General features: G+C 37.5%; 1 long non-coding RNA gene across 1 annotated transcript in view; it reads left to right on the top strand.

Moving 5' to 3' along the window:
• Positions 1-19,083, top strand: part of LOC132598214 (uncharacterized) — a 63,320-nt gene that overhangs the window by 17,743 nt on the left and 26,494 nt on the right. The window contains exon 2 of the long non-coding RNA XR_009566109.1: positions 14,388-14,498. This is a non-coding gene — a long non-coding RNA (uncharacterized lncRNA). The remainder of the gene's footprint in view (positions 1-14,387; positions 14,499-19,083) is intronic.

Genomic DNA, 19,083 nt, shown 5'->3' with positions numbered 1-19,083 from the left:
AAATCCCCATTTGTTATTATATTCAGAGTTGAGACTGATCTGTCTCCCCATTGGGATAGTCTTGACACCTACTGCAAAGTCTTGAATAAAGTCTTCCTTACCATTTAAACAAGCGTCAGAATAACTTTTTCCAGCTTTATTGAGATATAAATGACATACACCATTGTGTAGATTTAAGGTGTACAACATAATGATTTGATACACGAATACATTGTGAAATGATTACCACAGTGAGGTTAATCTCAGATAGTCCTGATACTTTTTAGGGGAGGGGTGTGCTGAGAACTTCCGAGATGTATACTCTTAGCAACTTTGAAGTATACAATACAGTATTGTTAGAATAATTTTTTCTTTAACAATCCTGGCAAATCCAGCCAAGGCTACCTCAGAGCACCACTTTTTTTTTTTAAATTAATTAATTTATTTTTGGCTGCATTGGGTCTTTGTTGCTGCACGCGGGCTTCCTCTAGTTGTGGCAAGCGGGGGCTACTCTTCGTTGCGGTGTGTGGGCTTCTCATTGTGGTGGCTTCTCTTGTTGCAGAGCACAGGTTCTAGGCACGTGGGCTTCAGTAGTTGTGGCACGTGGGGTCAGGAGTTGTGGCTCGCAGGCTCTAGAGAGCAGGCTCAGTAGTTGTGGTGCACGGGCTTAGTTGCTCCGCGGCATGTGGGATCTTCCCTGACCAGGGATCAAACCTGTGTCCCCTGCATTGGCAAGTGGATTCTCAACCACTGCACCACCAGGGAAGTCCCAGAGCACCACTTTTTAAGATGCAGAGATTTAAATAGGAGCCAGGAGGAAAGGACATTCCACATGTAAGCAAGTGCTTTTAATCTTTTGGATCCTTACATTCTTTGCTACAGGCTTAGTAATAAAGCCCCCAAACGTCCTTGACCTGTATCAGATTTCCTCCCCCAGGGAATGGAGCTGTGTGTGGAAATCCTTGGGCTCCCCCTAACGGGTAAAGTGTGCATCCAAACAGTGACTGGCAGATTTTGTGTGTGTGTGTGTGTGTGTGTGTGTGTGTGTGTGTGTGTGGTGGGTGTTGGGGGTGGGTTTGTTGTTGCCTCTGTTGTTTACTGTTAAAGTCAGGAAACCTAGGGTGTTGCTTTCCCTCTCCAAGGAGCTTAGCAGAGTATCAGAAATGTCCTGTCTGCACCTGCATGCAGCTGATTCTTCAGTCCTTGCTAGTTCTCCACTTGGGACTCATGAAGTGGGTAGTTCAGTCCTTTTACAAGTGTTCCTTTGATGTTCTATCCACGGAGCCAGAGAGCTAGTTCAGGACATATCATGTGCAACCCAAGTGTTTTTCCAAGTATGGACCAGCTGCATAAGGATACCCTAGAGTGTTTTTTAAAAATGAAGACTTCTGCGTCCCACCCCAAACCTTCTGAATCAGAATTTCTGGGGCTGGGTGTTGGGGAGGAGGGCAGGGAAGGTGAGGCAATTCTTACGCACACTGAGGTTTGAAGATCAGTGCTATACACTACTTGAGAAGGCGTTCCCCTATTCTATGTCTCATTTAAAATTATGCTGGGGCTTCCCTGGTGGCGCAGTGGTTAGAAATCTGCCTGCCAGTGCAGGGGACATGGGTTGGAGCCCTGGTCTGGGAAGATCCCACATGCCACGGAGCAACTAAGCCTGTGCGCCACAACTACTGAGCCTGCACTCTAGAACCCGCGAGCCACAACTACTGAGCCCACATGCCACAACTACTGAAGCCTGTGCACCAGACCCTGTGCTCCACAACAAGAGAAGCCACCACAATGAGAAGCCCGCGCACTGCAACGAAGAGTAGCCCCCACTTGCTGCAACTAGAGAACGCCTGTGCGCAGCAACGAAGACCCAATGCAGCCAAAAATAAATAAATAAAATAAATAAAATAAATAAATTTTTAAAAAATTATGAAAAAAAGTAAAATTATGCTGTATGATGCTGTAATCAGACTCCTCAGGGTTAACTATACAGTGAGCACAATATAATAATATTGCATGCTAGTTTTTTACCCTGAAAAGAGAACACAGCAAACACCCTTCCCTTATTCAGTGTCTTGAATTTAAATTCTCAAATATGGGGAGGGGGAAGGGTAAGCTGTGACAAAGCGAGAGAGACATGGACATATATACACTACCAAACGTAAGGTAGATAGCTAGTGGGAAGCAGCCATATAGCACAGGGAGATCAGCTCGGTGCTTTGTGACCCGCTGGAGGGGTGGGATAGGGAGGGTGGGAGGGAGGGAGACCCAAGAGGGAAGAGATATGGGAACATATGTATATGTATAACTGATTCACTTTGTTAGAAAGCAGAAACTAACACACCATTGTAAAGCAATTATACTCCAATAAAGATGTAAAAAATAAATAAATTCTCAAATATGTAGAAAATGCTTTCCTCTTCCCTTTTTAAATCTTATTCTGTTCAGTCTAGATAAAGGAGTCTTATTCACTCCTTCAGCTGTGGCAAAGTTGGGTTAATTCAGTCCAAGTCTCAAGTGTTCCAGGGAGCTATGAGGAACAGCCCTTCTCACCAAATTTAGGAAGCCTAACTAACTGTGCATAAATATGATTGCTTAAAATCTAACCATAGTTTCTCTTTAGAAGGATAGGTGAAATGCAAATTCGTAAGTTTCACTCTAAAAATTCTGGTTTGGTAGATCTTGGTTGGAGACAGGAATCTGCATTTTACCAAATATCCTAAGGTAACTCTGATGCCGGTGATCCTCAGACTATATTTTAAGAAACTCTATCTTGTATGCCAGAGTTTTCCAAACAAGTATAGTATTGCCAGAATATTTTACAACCAACTCTTATGTAAATCTTATAAATTATAGTTCTAATCAAATATTTAATGTTAATCTGGAGAAAAGCAGTAGACTTGGGATAATAAATAATGGCACAGAGACCATAATTTCACCCTTTTCTCTATTTTACATAGGTTTTACTTTTATCATGGTAAAATATACACATAATATTTGCCATTTTAACCATTTTAAAGTACAATTCAGTGGCATTCCATTCTCAGTGTTGTGCAATCACCACCACAATCTATTTTCAAAACTTTTTCATTACCTCGAACAAAAAATCTGGACGTGTTATGCAATAACTCATTATCCTCCCCATTCCCTCAGACCCTGGTAATTTCTAATCTACTTTCTGTCTCTGAATTTGCTTATTCTAGGTATTTCATATAAGTGGAATCATTCAGCATTTTTCTTTTGTGGCTGGCTTATTTTACTTAGCATAATGTTTTCAAGGTTCTTTCATGTTGAAGCATATATCAGAACGTCATTCATTTTCATGGCTAAATAATATACATATATATATATATATATCACAATTTGTTTATCCTTTCATCTACTGATGGATATTTAGGTTGTTTCCACGTTGTGGCTATTGTGAATAATGCTGCAATGAACACTGGCATACTAGAATCTGTTTGAGTCCCTGTTTTCAGTTCTTTTGAGTATATAACCAAAAGTAGAACTACAGGGTCATATAACTTTTTGAGGACCAGCAAACTTTTTTCACAATGACTGCACCATTTTACACTCCCACCAGCAATGTAAAGGAGTGCCAATTTCTCCACATTCTTGCCAACACTTGTCATTTTCTCTTTTTTTGATAGTTGCCATCCTAATGGATGTGATGTGATATCTCATTGTAGTTTTCATTTGCATTTCCCTAATGATTAGTGATGTCGAGCATCTTTTCATGTGCTTTGGCCATTTGTATATGTTCTTTGGAGAAATGTCTATGCAAGGCCTGTACCCATGTTTGAATTGGGGTTTTTGTTTTTGTCATCGTTGAGTTATAGGAGTTCTGTATATATTCTGGATATTAATCCCCTATCAGATGTAGTTTTGCAAATATTTTCCCTCATTCTGTGGGTTGCCTTTAACTGTGTTGATATTGTCTTTTGATACACAACATTTTAAAATTTTCATAAAATCCAATTTGTCTATTTTTTATTTTGTTGCCTTTGTTGTCATAGCCAATAAATCACTGCCAAATTCAATACTGTGAAGCTTTTGCCTGTTCCCTTCTAAGAGTTTTATAGTCTGATGTCTTACATTTATGTCTTTCACTCATTTTGAGTTAATTTTTGTATATAGTGTTAAGTACAGTTTCAACTTCATTCTTTTGCATGTGGGTGTCCAGTTATTCCCAGCACAATTTGTTGAAAAGACTGTCTTTCCCCATTGAATGGTCTTGGCACCCTTGTCAAAAATCACTTGATCTTATAAGTGAGGATTATTTCTGGGCTCTCTATTCAATTCCATTGGTCTTTATGAAGTACCACATTATTTTGATTACTGTAGCTTTGTAGTATGTTTCAAAATCATGATTTGTGAATCTTTCAGCTTTATTCTTTTTCAAGATTTCTTTGGTTATGTAGGGTCCTTTGAGATTCCAAATGAATTTTAGGATGGGTTTTTTTAACAATAATATTTTTACTTATAATGATCACATAAATGTCCATCCACTGATAGGGAGAGATGTTTATGATCTATTAATTGAGAAGAGCAGAATACAGAAAAGTATTTGTAACATGATCCAGTTTTGTTTCTGAATTGATGGTTGGAAAGAGAACTATAAAGCCTGAAATGTAGGATGGAATTTTTTATTTTGCAGAAAAAATGTCATTGGGATTTTGATAGGGATGGCACTGAATCTATAGATCACTTTGGGTAATATTGACATTTTAACAATATTAAGTCTTCCAATCCATGAACATAGGTTATTTCCATTTATTTACGTCTTTAATTTCTTTCAGTAATGTTTTGTGGTGTTCATTGTACAAGTCTTTCACCTCCTTGGTTAAGTTAGTTTCTAAGTATTTTATTCTTTTTGATGCTGTTGTAAATGGGATTGTTTGTGGGTTTTTTTTTTCATATTGTTCATTGTTAGCATATAGAAATGCAACTGATTTTTGTGTGTTGACATTGTATCCTGCTACTTTGTTGAATTTGTTTATTAATTATTAACAGTTTCTTTGTGCAGTCTTTAGGGTTTCTACATATAAGATCATATCATCTGCAAAGAGATAATTTTACTTCTTCCTTTCCAGTATGGATGCCTTTTATTTCTTCTTGCCTAATTCCTCTGGCTAGAACTTCCAGTACTATGTTGAACAGAAATGGCAAAAGCAGTTGTCTTTGTCTTTTTCCTGGTCTTAAAGGAAAAACTTTCAGTCTTTCACCATTAAGTATAATATTCACTATGTGTTTTCATATGTGGTTTTTATTATGTGAAGTTAATTTCCTTTTATTCCTAGTTCATTGAGTGTTTTTATCATGAAAGGGTATTGAATTTTGTCAAATGCTTTTTCTGCATCAATTGAGATGCTTATGTGACTTTTCTTCTTCATTCTGTTAATATGGTGTATTACACTAATTGATTTTCATATGTTGAAACATCTTTGCATTGCAGGAATAACTTCCACTTAGTCATGGTGTATAATCCTTTTGATATTTTGCTGAATTTGGTTTGCTAGTATTTTGTTGAGAATATTTGTTCATAAGGGATATTGGTCTGTAGTTTTATTTTCTTGCAGTGTCTGTCTGGCTTTGGTATCTGGGTAACGCTGACCTCGTAGAATGAGTTAGGAAGTTTTCCTTCATCTTCAGTGTTTTGGAAAAGTTTGAGAAGTATTGGCATTAATTCTTCTTTAAATGTTTGGTAGAATTCACCAATGAAACCATCAGGTCTAGGGCTTTTCTTTGTCAGATATTTGATTACTGATTCACCATCCTTACTGTAGGTCTATTCAGATTTTCTATTTCATTGTGATTTAGTCTTGGTTGATTTGTGTTTGTAGGAATTGGTCCATATCATTTAGGTTATCCAAATTGTTGGCATACAGTTGCTCATAGTGTTCTCTTATAATCCTTTTTATTTCTGTAGAATTGGTGATATTCCCATTTTCATTTCAGATTTTAGTCATTTCAATCTTCTTTTTTTCCTAGTCCATTAGCTAATGGTTTGCCAATTTTGTTGAGTTTTGAAAGGATGAACTTTTATTTTCATTAATTTTCTCTATTTTTCTATTCTTCATTTACCTTTGCTCTAAATGTTTGTTATTTCCTTTCTTCTGCTAGCTTAGGATTTAGTTCTTCTTTTTCTAGTTCCTTAAATTGTAAAGTTAGGTTACTGATTTGAGGTCTTGTTTTTTTTCTCCTTTAGCAGTGCTTTCACTACATCTTATAAGTTTTGGTTTGTTGTGTTTTTATTGTCATTCTTTTCTAAGTATTTTCTAATTTCCCTTGTGATTTCTTCTTTGTTATCTTGGTTGTTTAAGAATGTATTAATTTCCACAAATTTGTGAATTTTCCACTTTTATTTTTGATAATCCTATTATAGTTAGAAAAGATACTTTATATGATATCAATCTTTTAAAATCTATTGAGACTTAATTTGTAATCTAACATAAAAAAATCCACTTTCCACTTGCCCCTTCAGACCTACGGGTGGAGATAGCCCCCCTGTACTTCACCATCCCTTACTGGTTCTTTTAATGCTGCCCACACCTCTGTAAATAGTTTCCTTATCAAATTCTATTCAATTCTCCTTTGAGTGTGCCAGTCTGTTTTCTGCCAGAACTCTGACAGCTTCATCACTGTTCATGTTCTCCCTTTACTGTGTTTATTCATTTCAAGAATTTAATCTCATTTTAGCAGAGTTTCTAGAAGCAACAGAAATAAGTGCCATATGTTCACTCTGCTGTATTTAACTGTTAAATATCCTTTTCCCACTATCTTTTCCTATGCAGAAGTATCTGACTCTATTTTCTTTGATACACTAATTTCTCTCCAGTACCCAAAGCAGAAGACTGGAGGCCTTAATCTATGGTTAAATTGAAAAGACAGGTCCCAATTCAGGGACAAGCACAGTGGTAGGCAAAGCAGAAGCACCATACTACAAAGAGTGACAAAGTCCATATGGTGAAGGGTGACCGTCCACTCATTCTCTTGAGTTTCTCAACTCCAAAAAAAGCTGAAAGCCAGAAGGCCCATAGCTCTGTTCCCATGTACCCACCAATCAGAAGGTTCAAGGTTTTTTCCCTGGAGAAAGTGAATAGCTCTAAAGAAAATTTTAAAATGCACGCTCAGTCATTCCACAGTGAACCTTACCAGGCGAAAGTCTGGCACACTTACTCAAATCTTTTTTTTTAATTAATTTATATTTTAAAAATTTATTTTATTAAAGTATAGTTGATTTATAATGTGTTAATTTCTACTGTAGAGCAGAGTGATTCAGTTATATATATATGTGTGTATATATATATATATACATTCTTTTCCGTATTCTTATCCATTATGGTTTATCACAGGATACTGAATATAGTTCCATGTGCTATACAGTAGGACTGTTTTGTTTATCCATTCTCTATATAGTAGTTTTCATCTGCTAATCCCAAACTCCCAATCCATCCCTCCCCCATCCCCTCTCCCCTTGGCAACCACAAATCTGTTCCTCTATGTCTGTGAGTCTGTTTCTGTTTCATAGATAAGTTCATTTGTGTCATATTTTAGATTTCACATACAAGTGATATCGTATGGTATATGTCTTTCTCTTTCTGACTTACTTCACTTAGTATGATAAATCTCTAGGTCCATCCATGTTGCAAGACCCAGCTCTACCCAAAAGAGGGCAGGCACCAGTCCCTCCCACCAGGAAGCCTACGCAAGCCCCTGGACCAACCTCACCCACCAGGGAGCTGACACCAGAAACAAGAGGAGCTACAGTCCTGCAGCCTGTGGAAAGGAGGCCACAAACACAGAAAGTTAGACAAAATGAGATGACAGAGAAATATATTGCAAACGAAGGAACAAGATAAAAACCCACAAGAACAACTAAATGAAGAGAAGATAGGCAATGTACCTAAAAAAGAATTCAGAGTAATGATAGTAAAGATGATCCAAAATCTCAGAAAAAGAGTGGAGGCACAGACTGAGAAGATACAAGAAATGTTTAAGAAGGAGCTAGAAGATTTAAAGAACAAACAAACAGAGATGAACACTACAATAACTGAAATGAAAAATACACTAGAGGGAATCAATAGCAAAATAACTGAGGCAGAAGAACAAATAAGTGAGCTGGAAGACAGAGTGCTGGAAATCACTGCCACAGAACAGAATAAAGAAAAAATAATGAAAAGAAATGAGGACAATCTCAGAGACCTCTGGGACAATATTAAATGCACCAACATTCTCATTATAGGGGTCCCAGAAGGAGAAGAGAAAGAGAAAGAGAAAGGGCCTGAGAAAATATTTGAAGATGTTATAGCTGAAAACTTCCCTAACATGAGAAAGGAAGCACTCAAGTCCAGGAAGTACAGAGAATCCCATACAGGATACTCAAATCTTTGAATCAGTGTTTTAGTGCCTTATTTAAAAATATGAATGGACAACAAAAGTGTACTAGGTATTTGAAAAAGACTTAAGAGAGACAAAGACAACCAAAAATAAATGCACAAACAAGCCATAGCGAAAATTCAAAGAAAGGAGAAGCAAGTCAGGACTCAGAAAACAAACAAAACAAAACAAGAACATTGAATTAGTCTGGAGAAAAAAATGAAGCAGTGCTTTAAAATTCTGAAGAAAAATGATTTCCAATCTAAAATTCTATAGGCATATTATCACTCTAATAAGAAGGGTAAAATAATGACACTTTTATTCAGGAACACTGAATGATGTGAAAAAGGAAGAAGCCAAGAAAGAGAAAAACACTGGATCCAGGAAACAGAATATCTAACATATAAGCAAGGGGAAAAGAATTCCCAGGATTTTAGTGATGGGAAGTTTCAGGATGACAGCTGGGCAGTAGGCCTAGTGAGTGACCAGTACAGTTAAGAGAATGAAGGCAGAGGGCTCCAAGAGGGATACTTCCAGGGAGAAAACTACTTCTAGATTATCTGATGTATTTTAATGTATTCAGGGGACTTCCCTGGTGGTCCAGTGGTTAACACTCTGTGCTTCCACTTCAGGGGGCATGGGTTCGATCCCTTGTCAGGGAATTAAGATCCCACAAGCCACACGGCCACAAATAAATAAATTAATGTATTCAGAAATGATTTTTAGTTCTATTGGATAGTTTGGAGTTGAATTAGTGATTTTGACTTGGGAAATAAGCAAACAAGTAACCAAAAGACCCTGAGGCAATTATCAATACCAGGAAGAACATAAAGTTGTTCAAGTATGAAATGTTATCATAGTATACACTATCACACAGCTGTGAATAATAGAAAGTAATCATAATAATATAAATAATAAACATTTATTTAAACAAAAATGCCAATGTAACTAATTTGGTAAATGGGAATGAGGAAGTATATGTGAGCAAATATATTTGAGGGAGATGACTTAAGAGAACTAAATCTTCATTTACCATAACAGCAAGTCAATAGGTAATAGCTAACATAAAAAAATAAAGAAATGGCAATGTAAGCACATAATTTATGTAAATGGAGTTAAAACCAGAAGAAAGAGCCAAAAAAATTTAAAGAAATTGCTTAAGAGGAGTGGGAATTTGGGAATAAAGCTCAAAGGGGCAGACTTCTGCTATTGTCCACTGTAAACACAGTTCTCTTTAATTTTTTTAAACAAATTCATGGGTTGGTCTCATAAAAACAAAAAATGAGAAGAAAAACAGGGGACTTCCCTGGTGGTACAGTGGTAAAGAATCCACCTCACAATGTAGGGGATGCAGGTTCTATCCCTGGTCAGAGATCAAAGGTCCCATATGCCGCGGGGCAGCTAAGCCCGTGTGCCACAACTACTGAGCTTGCGTGTCTCAACGAGAGCCCACGTGCCTCAAACTACAAACCCCATGTGCCCTGGAGCCTGCGCACCACAACCAGAGAAGAGAAAAGCCTGCACGCCACGACTGGAGAGGAGCCTGAGCTCCACAATGAAGAGCTCTCGCACTGCAATGAAAGATCCCACATGCCTCAATGAAGATCCCATGTGCCACAACTAAGACCCAACGCAGACAAAAATAATAGAAAGAAAGAAAAGAAAGAAAGAAAAGATAAACATATCACATAGGTCAGGGAACCCCAACCCCCAGGCCATGGACTGGTACCAGGCTGCAGCCTGTTCGGAACTGGGCCGCACAGCAGGAGGTGAGCGGCAGGTGAGCGAGGGAAGCTTCATCTGCCGCTCCCCATCACTCCCCATCGCTCGCATTACCACCTGAACCATCCCCTGCCCCCCCATCTCCCCCCCAGCCCATGCATGGAAAGATTGTCTTCCATGAAACCAGTCCCTGGTGCCAAGAAGGTTGGGGACTGCTGACATAGGTGGTCTGAGGAGCTGAATAATAGTCACATAGCAATATTTCTCTGTCTCTTCTCCCCACCTCTGTTCCTTGTAAAGAGTTCTCGGAATCTATGTGGTATTTCACAAGTGTTCTGTGAATTTGTTCTCTTGGCTGCCTTGAAGTTTCTGTTCTTGCTGTCTTTTTTCAAAGGCCAACTAAAGGCCACACCCCTGCTGGCTGCTGACTCTTACTGATCTCTGTTCCCAGGCTGCCGATTCCCAGTGTCAAATTGTGGATGTTTGTGCCAGCAATACTTCTACTTGTCACTGCTGAAGCTGCTGGCTCCAAGGCTGTCAACATTTTACACCCTACTCACCCCACACACTTGTGTTTTCCTAAATGGGAGAAATTTCTCTCAATTTGCAAAATCAGGAATCAGTATTCTCTCTTGAGTATCTGCTTTTATCTCTTATGAATACTGTGGACATGCAACTGACTTTTCTTTTTGGGGGCTGGCTTCTAGGAAAGTTCTTAGCTAAATCTACTAGAGGGTGGAGAGGATCTTATGGTTTGTATGTTTGTTTATTACTTTTAAGTGACTTTTGGACTTTGTTTTAATCTTATGTTTTCACTTGTCTTTTATTCATTCATTCAATACTGTATTTATTTTGGTAAGGTGACTAATATCCTTTTTTTGGAAATGAGAATATATAAAAAATGGAATAAATAAGTGACAAAAATTTTTAGATTAAAAAAATTTCCTCATATTAAAATCTCTTTATCTTAGGAATCAGGACTGAATGCATGGTAGCGCTCTTGATTACTGTAGCTTTATAGCAAATCTTAAGACTGAATAGTGCATTTCCTTCAAATTCTTCTATTTCAACATTGGTTTCGTCATTTTAGTTCCTTTGTCTTTCCAATAAGTTTTAGAATTGGCTTGTCTATATTTATAAAAACTTCCGCTAGAATTTTTTAAATAACACCTTTACTGAGATATAATTCACACATTATAAAATTCAACCTTTTAAAGTGTACATTTCAGTGGCTTTTTATATAGTCACAGAATTGTGTAACCATCATCACTATCTAATTCCAGAATATTTTTATCACCTGAGAAAGAAAGCCCATACCCATTAGAAGTCACTCATTCAATCAGTTGAAGACCTTAGGAAAAAAAAGCTTGAGTCCCTGGAGGAAGAGAGAATTCTGCCTTGGACTCAAGCCTACAACATCAGCTCTTCTCTGAATGTCTAGCCTGCTGGCCAGTTTTGAACTTGCCAGGCCCCACAGTCCTGTGAGCCAGTTCCTACTCTGGAGAACCCTGACTAATACAGATTTTGAAATCATACAATATGTGCCTTTTCTGTCTGGCTTTTTCATTTAGCATAATATTTTCAAGGTTCATCCATGTTCTAGCATGAATCCATTCTTCGTTCCTTTTTATGGCTGAATAATATTCTATTGTATAGATATATCACATTTTGTTTATCCATTCACTAGTTGATGGGCATTTGGGTTGTTCCCACTTCTGTCGATTATGAATAATGATGCTGTGAACATTTGTGTACAAGTTTTTGTGGGGGTAGGTTTCAGTTCTCTTGGATTTCTCTTCAATATGTGGCCACACCATCTTACATTCCTCTCAGCATTGTATAAGTGTTCTAATTTCTCCACATCCTCGCCAAAAAGTGCCTCTCTTTTTTATTATTGCCATCAGAGGGGGTGTGAAGTGGTATCTCATTGTGATTTTTATTTGCATTTCCTTGATGGCTAGTGATGTTGAGAATTTTTCCTATTTATGTTTAGAGTCATCAGAGGACTGATTCATGCGTTCTGTCCATTTTATAGCTGCATTCAGTGGGAAAGATTGGAAATATGCTTACTTCATTTTACCTGAAAACAGAAACTTGTTAGTTTTCGATTCTTAGAACAAGAGTATCTTTACATTTTCTAATTATTATTGCTGGTGAATATAAATACAATTGATTTTTTGATGTTCACGTGATTTCCTGCAAACTTGCTAAACTCTCTTTAATTCTAGTGTTTTATCATCTACAGATAACGAAGTTTTGTTTCTGTCTTTCCAATCTTTATTTGTTTATTTATTTTACATGACTGTATTAGCTAAGAACTCCAGAACAAAAAGGTAAATTAGAAATGATGATATGACAACCCTATTTTCTTCCTGGCCAGCCCCCATCTTGAATCATCTTGTTAGCATAAACTACCTAGGGGCCCACCATGGGTCACCTTGTTAGCATAAATGTCAGGTGTAGTCCAAGGGACCCACCATGAATAACAGAGACACTTTTGCCACTTGGAAAATTCCAAGAGTGTAGAGGTTATCTCCCAGAGCTAGGACAAAGGCCAGACCTCTCTATGGAGGTCAAATTCTTTACTACACAGTGGTATGAGGATTAAATAAATAATTACATGTAAAGCTCTTAAAATATGACCTGGAACACAGTAAATTCTCAATAACTGTTAGTTACTACTATTACTATTGTTATTAATCCTTGCCTCTTTTATTTTTGGTCTTTGACTTCTAAGAGAGCCTTGTTACCTAACTTTTACTTTTGTCTATCCAACAGCCTTTGCTTTCCTAGTTTCCCTTCCTCTTACATCTCACATAAGGAGGACATTGCTTGACCGAGAGAGGGAAGGAAAGTGTAGAAATCAAGCTAATGTCTTTCTCCCTTCTCCCAACAATCCCTGCCTCTTCCATTCTAAACCAGCATCCTCCTTCCCTTCTTAACAGCTCTCTTTCCTTCACTCCTAAATTGGAAGATCTTGACACCGTGAACCCAAATTCTTGCAGAACAATATGCTGGTACTGGTCCCCACTTTAAACAAGCTCCATCCTGTCTCCATAACTCCCAAGTATCTGCTTCATCTACCTGTTTAGACCCTCTAGGATCTGATTTTGCAATGAAAAGTTTAGAGATTATTACCAGTAGTCTCTCAACATCTTACCAATAAACAGAACACAGGAAACATTATTAACAAACTTAGCAAAATTTTCTTACTAAAGAATTCTCCTGCTAAAACTCAGGCATGCTAACTTATATATGAAGAGCAAAGCTTTAATGATGTAAGCTCATGTTAATTTTTTGAATAAACTGGTCTTACCCCTTGCCATTGCACCTGAGAAATGGTGTTTCCATATTTTTTTAACTTATGTTACTTAACAAAATGCCTTCATTAAAAAACTGAAGGTCCGGGGCTTCCCTGGTTGACGCAGTGGTTGAGAGTCCGCCTGCCGATGCAGGGGATGCGGGTTTGTGCCCCGGTCCGGGGAGATCCCACATGCCGCGGAGCAGCTGGGCCCGTGAACCATGGCCGCTGAGCCTGTGCGTCCGTCCGGAGCCTGTGCTCCGCAACGGGAGAGACCACAACAGTGAGAGGCCTGCATACTGCAAAAAGAAAAAAAAAAAAAAAAAACGAAGGTCCTAGTAGAGAAATCCTGTGTGACACAAACCAGTTGCATGAGATTTACCTTATCGCTAGTTCACTTATCAAATGTTCTTTTCCAAGGGGCTGGAACTTCTAGTGCATAATTGGTTTTGGTTAAGAAAATCAGAATTCTGAATTAAAATGATTCCAAGTTGAAATAGAAAATAACTGTTTTTGGTTGTTTAAACAATCATTTCAAGGATTAAGTGACATTAGAGATCATTTAATCCAACTCCTGCCTTTTAAATATAAGGCAACTATCCAAGAATAAACAAAGTTCCATGCTGTGTTTTATGTTTTGAAGCTGTCAGAGCCTCTTAAAAAATTAACCACTGCAGGGGGGAGACAGCAGAGGATTTGCTTCTTCAAATGTTGGAAATCACACCATGATTTTCCTATTGTTTTGGGAACAACTACTTGGAAATATTTCAAGGAGTTCATTTTAAGTTCAATCACATCTAAAGTGATGGAATTTATTATAATTTATTAGTCACTGAATATCCATGTCCTCCCATGCATTTCCCAGCTCCCTTGTAGTTAAGTGGGTCTATGTGACTAGTTATGACAAATGAGATGTGAGTGGAAGTGACATGTGTCACTTCTGGGACAAAGTGTAGAGAAAAGAGCACTTGTTAGTTCTTGATGCCTCTCTCTTTTCCTGCCATTACAACAGTAGAAGCTAAATGTCGAGATGGTGTGACCAAAAGATGGGAATAGCCTGGATGTCAGGTGTGCTTAGAAGGGAGATGTCCAGAGGAGCCACGGTACTTGCAGCTAACTTCATGTAAGTGAAAAATAAACGTTAATGGGTTAAACCAACAAAAGTTTGGGATTATTTAATTCTGCAGCATAACTAATCTATCCTGGTTAACACATTAACAATACTATCTTACATTAGCTATGTTTTAAACTTGCCATAATTATCTGAAACATAATTTATAATCTTTGACATTCATACAGATTTGAAACCTTAATATTTGTATGTATCTCTTATTTTTAAAAATGATGGCAAACAAATTCTTATTTTTTCATGTTGAATGAGAAGAGAGCACAATAGAAGTCTATATCACCTATGATTAATATAAAACATGGTCAAATTTAATATTATTTAACATCTTGATTAAATCTGAATAATTAGGTAACCAAACAAATTTTTATTTGGTTTATAAGGTTGCAATTTGCTATATATATCAGCACAGGCTAAGCCATTTTGGAGAACAGCACAAAAGTTCTTTTAGGACTACATGATATATTTTTCCTTTAATGTTTTCCTTTAATTTCCTTAAAGAGATGGACGGGTTAATTTTAATTTGTTTCCACAAAACTGAGAGCCAAAAGTTAGGTAATTTGCTCTAAGCCATACAAATGAATGGAGAAGGTAATACCAGAACCCAACTTTCATTGTTTCCACTCAGTATATGCTTCCTCAGAAAGATACAGGATGGTAAGTAGGAAGAGATGAAAAAGTAGAGGGTACACTTCTACTTCCAGGAATGAGGAGTTAAGTAATTTAGACAAATCCTCCGTTGAAGACAGCTAGAATGCTGAACAAGATATAACATCATCTTTCTAGAAATAGCAAATTAACAAATAGTGAGAAATTCCTAGGCTAAGGTCCTGGAGAAGAGGAAAATCCACAGAGATGTGCCTGGAAGTGGTGTCACTTTGTTCTGAGGATGTCTAGTAATACAGAACAGGGAGTTGAGAGACCTGACTGCCTTTGGGGCTAGGAAGACAAAAGTTGGAGTCCATGGCCCACCACAGTAAGGGCCCTGCACCTTGGGTTGAGACTAGAAGGATGGACACTAGAAATAAGGGTGAATTGTACGCAGTCTGCTCTTGAGTCATCTGTGCAGCCCAGAAAATGTCAATCTGTGAAATTGGATTAGGGTAATCTTGGATTGTTTGTGCCTCCAACTGCCTGGCAGAAGCAATGAAAATTCTCTTTGGAGAAAGAGAACATCACTGCAGGCCTCAAATTATTTTTACAAATAATTAAAAATAAAATTGTCAGGACACAGTAAAAAAGAATCAGGTATACAAGATGAAAAATGCCATGAACAAGAAAAATAAAATATAACAGACTACTAAAACAGATCCTCAAGGATTCCAGATACAGATTGTAAAGCAGCTATGCTTATCAAAGTGAAGTAGATAAAAGGGAAGCTTGAATATTTTAGTAGAAAACTGTACAGAATTTTTAAAAAGTAACACATCAGAGTTGAAAAAGAACCAAATAGAATTTCTAATAGTAAAAAATAGAGTAACCTAAATGAAATCAGCGAATGCATTTAAGGACAAATTAGATACAGTTAAGAAAGAATTAGTGTACATGAAGACAAAAGAAACCACACAGAATGAAGCACAAAGAGAAAAAACAATGGAAGAAGAAAAGAGAGCAGAATGAAAATGTCTAACTTGTTTAATTGGAGTTTTAAAAGAAGTAAAAGACAATGAGACAGAAGCAACATGTAATGAGATAATGGCTGGGAATCTTTCAGCTCTAGACCTCAACCTACGAATTCAAGAAGCCTGGTGAATCACAAGAAGACTTGTAAAAGGAAAGCCACACATAGTCACATCATAGGGAAACCAAGAAAACCAAAGGCAAAGAGAAACTATTAAGAGCAGCTTAAGTTGCTGCTCTTAATAGCAGCAACTTAAGACAGTTGACTGTCAAAGAAGCAATAGTTAGACTGATTGCTGAATTCTTAGCAGCAGTCACTGAAGCCAAAAGATTGAGTAATGATACCTTTAATGTGCTGAGCTAAAGAGCTGCCAACCCAGAATTTTATACCTAGTGAAAATATCCCTAAAATGCTGTGTGAAAATAGCCTCAAGTCAGTAATTAAGTTTTCCCTTCTGGTACCTGCTGCAAGTACACACCTGTGTGTACTGCTCTTCTTATTCTTACTCACCTCCGACCTATAAGCTCTGTGCTCTTTGTAACTCTGCAAGGAGCTGCGAGAGAGGTGAGAACAGGAGTGAGGTAGGAAGGCAAGACGGGGAGTTAGAAAGTTCTTACTTGGCTAACATTTTTGTAAGATGGCTTCACATCCTCTAGGGCCAGTAAATGTTTGAAAACTGGCTCTCCCACAGGCAGTTTCCAGAATTCCTCATAAATATTGAGTTGTCCATATTTTTCTTACTGCTTTGTAAGTTTTTTATACATTCTGGATACAAGCCTCTTTTCAATAATATATGGTTCAAATATAATTCCCCATTCTGTGGCTTACCTTTCCATTCTCTTAATGGTGTCTTTTGGTAAGTAGAAGTTATTACTTTTAACAAAGCTTAATTTATCATTCTTTTCCTTCTGGTGAGTGGATATTTTCTTATTTGCAAAGAAGTTCCCCTTTGTCTCTTTTAATAGCAAGGCCAACCCTTTTTCCCCAGTAGCATAAAACCCAAATTTAACTGTGTGATGTCGAACAGAACTTGGTAGCCTAAGAACAGCCATTTCCCATTTCTTCCCTGCTTACAAAACAGAATTGATAGGAGAAGAGATTAGGGGAAACGTGTACCCTAAAAACATAGGTTGTTTAGTCAAAGCACCCCACACCTGCCCCACTGAATCATAATTCTGGGACTGGAGTTTGGATGTGTGCAATTTTAAAAAGTTCCCCCAGATGTTTTGGTTGTATCTTAATAAAGATTACAAAGAAAAATAAAAACCCTCAAGTTTCAGGAATGTGATGGAAGGAAGGGGAGAATTTCATGCAGGGGTTGGAAAATAGACAGTCCAGGGAGGATAAAGATTAAGAAGGGCACAAACTTCCAGCTCTAAGATGAATAAGTTCTGAGGATCTAATGTACAGTGTGGTGACTATAATTAACGGTACAACTTGATTAATTGATTAACAACTTGAAAGTTGTTGAGAGTGGATCTTAAATGTTCTCACCACACACACAAAAAGATAATTATGTGAGGGAATGGTGGTGTTAACTAACCTTATTGTGGTAATCATTTTGCAATATATACATGTATTAAATCATCACGTTGTACACCTTAAATTTTCTTGTTATATGTCAATAGTATCTCAATATAAAGCTGGGGGAAAAAAATGCAAGGCATATGCAAAAACTGACAAGAAAGATATGGGCTACAAATATACCAATGGTACCAAGGAATTCAAATTTTAATTTTGTAGGCATTTATACAAGAATGAGGATTCTAAAAAATACATGGAGATTCTTTGCACGTTTGCAGAAAAATTATCTAATTTAAAAAAGATTAAGAAAAATGTGTTGGATTTAGTTTGAATCTTCAGTCATTAGTAAACTAAGAACACTTTTAGTATAGAGGTGTGATATAGAATTTGGGTTACATGATGTTAAAGATAGGGAATAAGGAGTCAGAAAGCAAAGAACAGGTATATATTAAATATTTAAGCAGAGAAGATGGTAATAAAATGTTTTGCAGAGTCGTACACAAAACATTTTTCAGTTTTAAGATTTGAGATCCAGGGGAATTCCCTGGCGGTCTAGTGGTTAGGACCTGGGCCCTTTGGTTTGGGAACTAAGATTCTGCAGGATGTGTGACATGTGGCGCAGCCAAAAAAAAAAAAAGAAAAAAAAAAAAAGGCTTGAGATCCAAGACCATTAAAATCCTTGAATCTTAGAGCTGAGAGGAACCTTAAAGGTCATCTAGTCGAATTCCGTTTGATACTTAAGTTTTCTTTACAAAGTCCTGTCATTCTGTCTATACTCAAGCTCTTTTGTCGGGGAGGTCTGCAGTATCTCCGCATGGCTTTGAGTGAGGGTTTTTCCTTGTCCACTTTCCTCCTCAAAGTTTACTGATTGTCATATTTGAAACAGGAGGACAGGTGTCAGCTGTGACGGAATGTCATCTCAGTAATTTATTTAATAGCTTTCCAAAGGAAATGATAAAAAAAAGGGTCTGGCTTGAATTTTATTTTCCAAGGGCGAACACTGGATCAAACTTAAATAAATAGGTCAGTGTAAGAAATAGTGGTTCGTCAAGAATGAAGTTTTGAAGGTCAGTCCTTTGTTTTATTTATTTATTTATTTAGTCCTTTGTTTTAGTCTTTGTGAGGAAAATTTAACTGTGTGGTATTTATTATGGTAATCCCGAGTCAGAAATTTGAGGAGGAGCCATATCATTTAGGAATGACTTTGGCTGAAAGAAACAGAATATCCGACTAAAACTGCTCAAAGCACATGACCCATAATATGCCACTTAAGAAAACGTGTGAAAGCAGGTGATGACTGGGGTGCTCAGCAGCTGGATGACGGTCGGGCACAAGGGCTGTTCCCTTGTCCTGCCCGTTCTGGCCACCAGATGGCGCAGCTGCTCTACACAGTGTATCCTCAGAGCGCCGAGTCCCAAGCAGGAAGGAAGGAGACAA

This window comes from Globicephala melas, chromosome 12 (assembly GCF_963455315.2).
Source record: "Globicephala melas chromosome 12, mGloMel1.2, whole genome shotgun sequence".
Classification (NCBI taxonomy): Eukaryota; Metazoa; Chordata; class Mammalia; order Artiodactyla; family Delphinidae; genus Globicephala; species Globicephala melas.
This window is presented reverse-complemented; position numbering and strand designations above follow the sequence as displayed.